Genomic DNA, 6,822 nt, shown 5'->3' with positions numbered 1-6,822 from the left:
GAGGCTGCCCGAGCCTGCCAGGCTCCTGCCCCAAAATGGCCAAAATTCAGCTGGGGCTGGCAAGAGAAGAGTGAGGGGAAGGCAAGGCCTCACTGGGGCTTGGGCAGCATTTCTCCTGAGTGAAACTTGCATTTGTCCTGGGTGAAACTTGCACCATCATCAGCAAACCTGGTGAAAAGAAGGCACAGCATTGCTCCAGACACGCTGGAGCCCAGCACTGGGAACGAGGGAATCTCGTTTATTCAAACACCAGCCAGCTGTGCAAGGAATGGTGATCCTCAGCCTCCACACCTTTGGGAGATGCTTAAATCTTAGGGTGTGCTGGTGAGATGTCCCCATCAGCCAGACCCAGGTGCTCTGCCATGACTCTGGTAGGAAGCAGAACAAACTGGAAAAGCCTCATGTGATGATATCCTTGCTAAAAATCTGGAAGTAAAACAGAAATAAATCAAGACAGAGCACAAGTGATGATGGCACTTCATTTTCTCTGCAACAGGGTTTCCAAGCATTAGAAGACAGACCATGGGGGTTTTTGGCAGGAGACAGAGAACCTCCAAAACCTTAAGGTTATGGACATATGGGAGATTTACCCCTACCCAAATCAAAATACAAAGGGGCATTGCACTTGCCAACCCTTCCTGCATGACAAGATCATTTCAAAAGCAGGAACAAGGAGCAAGAAAAAGTAAACCCCAACTCAAATCCAGCAAAACTCCTGAATGACAACTCATTCCATCTTGTGGAGATTTATATATGTCCCCATTCTTTCTTTATTTTGGAGGACATGGGGTCATACCTTGATACCCAAGGCACTCGTAGCAAAGCTGTGAGCCTACAGATGTAACACCATATTGGGCTGCAGGGTCTAAAGGATCCTTCATCCTCCAAAACCCAGTGTGTGTGACCCTGTGCAGCTGTGCCAGAATGAAAAAAAAGGAGTATTCTTGCTTAAATGAGTAAGGGAATCAAGTTCTTCCCTCCAAAACAGGAAATCACATTTTACTGAAGAGATAATATCCATTAAAAAGAAAACCTAAAAATCCCTCTTGTCACAAGTACACTATTGTATAATATTTTTCTGGAAAATTAAGTGACTCAGAAGGTTTTTGACTTTATCAAAGGACATTCCAGATGATAAATGTTATAGTCCAAAAACTGTAGGTTATACACTTGTCCATGTGTCTGAATGTGAGCACACCAGTGTGTGAATATGTACTTTTCTAAGCAAACACCTTTGCTCATTTGATACCAAATGGTTGGTTGAGAAGTTTTGTTAAAACCAAAAGGATAATGAGCAAAAATCTCTTCTGTTTTGCTTTTCCCTTTGCTTTGCCATAAGGAAAGTCCTGCTCCTGCTGTTGGAAGGGAGAATGGGCTGGGAGCAGGACCCTGGGTGGGCTGGCTGACACCAAAGTGAACCAAAATGACCCCAGGACAGGGTCTCACTGGCCCAGCAGTTTGCAGAGGGGCCAGAGGTGGTGGGATGGGTGGGAAGTGCATCCCAGAATGGCGGAAAGGTGCATGGGGAGATGGTTCTCTGGAGGAAGGGTTTTTTTCATAATTCTTGCTGGTGTCTGGCTGCTCCTCCCCACCTCTACACGGGGGGAATGCCTTCTCCTTGGCTCACAGGAGGGTGAATAAAAGCCCAGGCTGATGTAGAGTACAGATGTTCAGCTGTTTCTTGGGCATCTAAAGTCTGAGTTTTTATCCAAGCAGCCCTCACCTCCACAGACAGAGCAATGTCACTTGTTCCCTCCAAGTCCCAGGCATCGGAGCACATGGACATTTCAGCCTGAGATTATTTCTTTATTGATTAAGTGCTCTATCAGCTGCAAGAGGAGCCACAAACCTGAAGGATAACAAAGCCTTTGTGGCTGGGGAGAAGAGGCAAAAGCCTCTCTCTCCTGTGCACCAGCCCTGCAGCATTTTCCTTTCCTTGTGGGGCACTTGCCAGCAGCAGAGCACTGTGACTCGGGGACAAACCTCCCTAAACAACAAGCACTTCCTCTCCATCATCTTTGCATCATATGACCTTCAAAACAAATCAGAAGGTAAAATAAACACATAAAAGCAGCCAGGGTATTTGGCCTGACTGAACTCCATCAGGGCTGTGGAGCTGGAGGAATGCATTATCAGTTCTGAGCAATTTTTGATTTTTCCCCAGTGTGGGACTGCAGAAGTGGCCTTATTGAAAGGCCAGAATCTGCTTCTATTTCAACCAGTGACAGGTATATTTATATTAAGTTGATTCCCTCTTGAAATTATTCAAGTTTAAAGAATTATCTGTCTGCAAGTGGAAAAAAAAAAAAAAAAAAAGAAACACCAAAAAACCCTGTGCACCAACAGCGGCTGTTCAGGATGATGTTCTGGGTTTGGAAATTACCTATTTAAGTCAATAAATGGGTTAGGAGGCATAGAAGGAAAGGAAGGTAGAGTTTGGGGCTCTTAATCATAGCTTCGTAGGCTTTAGCTGCTCTCCCACTGTTGAAAAATGTTTCAAAAAGCAAAATAAATGATCTTCTAGTTACTAAAATATTGATTTTGCCTACATCCAGTAATAAAGAGCAAGTCACCTGTAGGTAAAACTCTTGTAAAATATATTTGATACTATAATAGTCTGGAGATAGAGTTACATGCAGCTGAGAGAGGCAGAGGGATGACAAATCATTTCTAATAAGGTGTTTACCTAACATATTTCATGTCATGTGTTACACAAAACTGAGCAGGGCTCGTTTTCCTTTCCCCTCCTCTGTCACCCCCTCAGAGAAACCCACTGAGGTGGGGTGGCACAGGAGATGGCACAGCCTTGGCTGGTGCCTGCAGCCAACACACCCCCAAAACTGGCACCAGTGCAGGGAAACTGGGTTGAAACCCTTCCTTCAGCTGCTCCAACAGCCCCACACAAGGCTGGAGCCACTGGTGCACAAGTGCTGCTGGAGGTGGGCACTGGGCCATGCTCCTGGTCTGGGAGGAAAAGTTCCCTTTCCCCAGTCCTCTCATGTCCTTGAAATTTCTGCTGCAGAAAGCACAGCCAGCCTGGCTGTGAGCCTGGGAGATGGATTTTATCCCCCAGGAAACGTATCTGTCATTTTGCTCAGAGGTAGGTACAAAATAAATGCAGTCATGCATTTGAGCATCCGTTACCAAAGGACTGAACTTAGTGCTAAATGATGTAAATCTAGATAAATATCATCGCTTTTGAATAAATTACTTGGGGTTTACACCAGCAAAACAGCACTGAACTGCATCCAGCCTCACTGCCAGGACTGGCAGAGCCTGCACTGCTGTCCAGGAGATCAACATTTGGGCTTCTTTCTGAAAAGATGGTCAGGGAGATCCAACTCTGGGTCTGATCTGCTGGTGAGGGACAAATCCCTGGTGCCAATGGCAAAGTCCTCCTCTGTTCTCAGGGATGGAAAGCTGGGATAACCCAGCTCTCAGTACAAATCGAGCCTGAGTGCACACTTAGAGCAACCAAGCTGTAAGAGTAATGTCTTTCCTGAGGACAAGGAGAAGCAGCTCTCTGGGGGATAAACCACAGCAGACAGTGATGCTGGATTCAAAGCACCCCACAGTGCAGAGCTGGGCCTCAGCTAAAGGAACAGAAGGCTGATACAGCAGCTTAAGGGTTCAGGAAAGTCAGGGTCAGAAACTCCTTCATTGCCCCAAACTCGTTACATGCCTCGTGCCCACACAGGCAGGTGCATCATTTGTTCCCAGAGGATGCAGGTCCTCTTATGGATTTACCTTGTGCTCCTAAAACAAAAACAAAAGAACAAAACAAATAAAAAATACCCCCAGCTGTTGACAAAATTATGGGGTGCTCCAAAGGCAACCCAAGCAGAAACTGCCTTGCTATTTAACCACCTTTGCTTCTCATGTGGGAAGGGTCTCAAGCTAGAAAATGCAGTCTCTCCATGCCAAGCCCGTGCTTATACTCAAGTATAAGTATAAGCAACTTCCTGAAGTTTGTTTTCTGCTTGGATAACATTTCCAGCCCTCCAGGAGCTGTAACATCCCTATCACAGCCTTCCTCCACATTCACATTTCTTTCCATGAGTCCCATCAGGGTTTGAATAACAAAGCAGTGGCCATGTGGACAGTTCTTCACCTCTCAAACAGGCAAGAAAAGGCTTTTCTGGCCAGGAAACATCTGCCAGAGGAGAGGCAGCACCCCAGCCTGCATCCCATGAGTGTGGAGAATATTAAAATTCCAGGCACAGGATGACTGTGGAGCTGCCTGGGTGGATGTGTTTGGACCACGTCGCAGTATGACCATTGTAAAATCCCAAGAGATTATTTCCCCCTAAATCAATCCATAGGACAGACACCCAAAAAAAAAAAAAAAAAACAAAAAACAAACAACTAAACCCCACTATGTTGCCTATCCTTTACAAAGGGGCTGGGCAGGCTTCCCCAGCTCCTCCTCCAGCAGCAGCAGATGGGCTGAACCTTCAGCCTGTGCTCCAGCCCTCCTGATCTGTGGGCCTGACTGAAAGGTGCCTTGTTTTCAGATGTTTCCCTGCCTTTTGTCTGTAAAATACAGAAAAAACTGTAAAAAAAAAAAAATAAGCAAAATACAAAGGTGAAGGGTCTACAATGACTTTAAATCGTCATTTCTGCAGCCTCACTGGGGAGGAAGAACATTTTTCTCAGGAGATCTAAAGCCAAGGAGCTACCAGGTCTTTTTGGCCATGGACCAACCTCCCACCCCTGCTGTGTCCCCCACATGGCCTGGGTGATGTCACCTGCCCCCACCACTCCATCCTCAAAGAACAGGGGATGTTTCACACCCAAACTACAGCTGCAACCCACCACAGCAGCAGGCTCAACTCAGAACCACCCACATTTCTCCCCTGGTTGGATTTTTTTCCCAGGCTACTTAGTTACTTGGAGGGTGTCTTCAAATTCCTGATAAAAACCCAAATCTTCTAGAAGTGGGATGTTTTTTAAATCACCTCCACTCATTTACATAAACTTTTTTGGCAAATAATGGCATTTCATTGGCTGTAGACTGATGAATAAAAACTGCATGAGCATTAAGAGTAGCCTGGGCACTGGATGGCCCCAGACCAGAATAAAGCCACAGATAAAGGGCTCTGAATCCTACCCAGGTATTAACAAAAAGGCAATTTTTGATGTATCGAGACAGAAAATAAATTAGTAACATTTTAAATTAAACAGGAGCCCTTCTGACACAAAATTTCGATTTTGCCGGTTCTTTCCAGGCAGCCTGTGAAAAGACAGGAGAAGAGACACCTGTGCCTTTGTGACAGAGCAGAGCAGAAGTGCAGTGTCCCCCAGGGAAGGTGGACCCTGAAATCCATTTCTCCCAGGAGGGCAGGGACTCAGCTGAGGGAGGCCTTTCCTCCGGACTCTGCCTCTGCTGGGCACATCTCTCCTCTATTTATTTGCCTTTTCTCATCACCTTTCCTGCTTATCTCTTTTGCCCTGGATGCCCTCCTTCATCTGCAGCTCCCGGGCTGGAAAGGGCCCCCTGTTTGGCAGGAGCCTCTGAACACAGCTGGGATTCACTGAATAAATAAATAAGTAGATCTGCCTGTCATAACTATACTTTAAATTCCCTGCACGGGAGAGACTTCCCCTTTACATTCTCTCAGCTAACACTTTTACCAGGAACCACAGGCTGAAAAAATTGATCTTTTTGGCTGTTTTCACCTAATGCTCTTGGTAGATTTGATTCCTTACAGGTATTTTTTGAAAAATAGGCTAAACTAAGGAATGGCTTATTACAGTTACGAACTGCAGTTAATAGCAAGGAAAGAAAAATCTTTGGCTGCCTTTGAGAGAAGGTTGAGACCAGTGGGGGAATATGAAGCATTTTTTACTCAAAAACATAAAACTAGTTATTATCACAATTAAGAGAAAGAGGAAATGGGAGGAGGAGACGTATATATTTTGTAATATTCAGCTCACATTTTCCTTGAGGGGCAAAATTATAAACTCACATGCCTCTGCAGTCAGGGTTTAAACTTTAGGTCTAGATGGAAGTGTTCTCTAACTCTTGACAGAGGAATGAAAAGCTGGATGAAGAATTGGAGGAAGTGTAGAAAGCAAGCAGGAGAGAGAAGGTGTTGGGTTCCCTTTAAAGCAGGTACCTAAATCTGAGGATTTTTTTTAAACCCTCTTTAAGATGAAGGCTCTGCTAATAACATGTCCAGAAGATGGCTCCTGGCAAATTGCTTTGTTATTCTTGTCAAAAAAAAAAGTCCCTTGGAAGCAGTCAATTTTAAACCATATATCAAAATGATTAATTGCCCTTAAATGAGCAGATGTTGAAGTACCCTTGAATGGGGCTAACGCTTTTTGGATTGCAAACATAATGTATTCATGGACTTGGAAAAATATCATTAGGGCTATTAATTAGCTATAAGCACCAAAAGCTTTGGTGACTCCAAGGTGTTCACTCTCTTTTTTTTTTCCCCTCTTCTTCTTTTTAAGACTTAAGGGGGAACAATTGGTTTTTCTGGAATGAGGTTAGCAGGTATTTTTTCGAATGCAGTGCAGAAAACCTTGTCAAGTAGCTCAAATTGGAAAAACTGTAAGAAATACTGGCTGACCTCTAAATATGGGTAGGAACCAGCCCCAACAGCCAGGACTTAAGGAGGGAGCACTAGTGGGGCAAAGAAAGAGAAAGGAGGGAATAAAAGAAAGAAACCTGACATTACAGGAGGCTGCTTAGAATATAATTCTACCCTCAGCCAAAAGAAAACGTGCTAAACCACAAATATTTCATGAAGGTTTGAGTCGATTTTGAGGGGGAAAGGTGCTTTGTGTCCTCTTAATTTGGGGAGAAAGAAA

The sequence above is a fragment of the Passer domesticus genome, chromosome 7 (genome assembly GCF_036417665.1).
Source record: "Passer domesticus isolate bPasDom1 chromosome 7, bPasDom1.hap1, whole genome shotgun sequence".
Lineage (NCBI taxonomy): Eukaryota > Metazoa > Chordata > Aves > Passeriformes > Passeridae > Passer > Passer domesticus.
The sequence above is the reverse complement of the archived record's forward strand: the minus strand, read 5'-3'. Positions refer to the sequence as shown.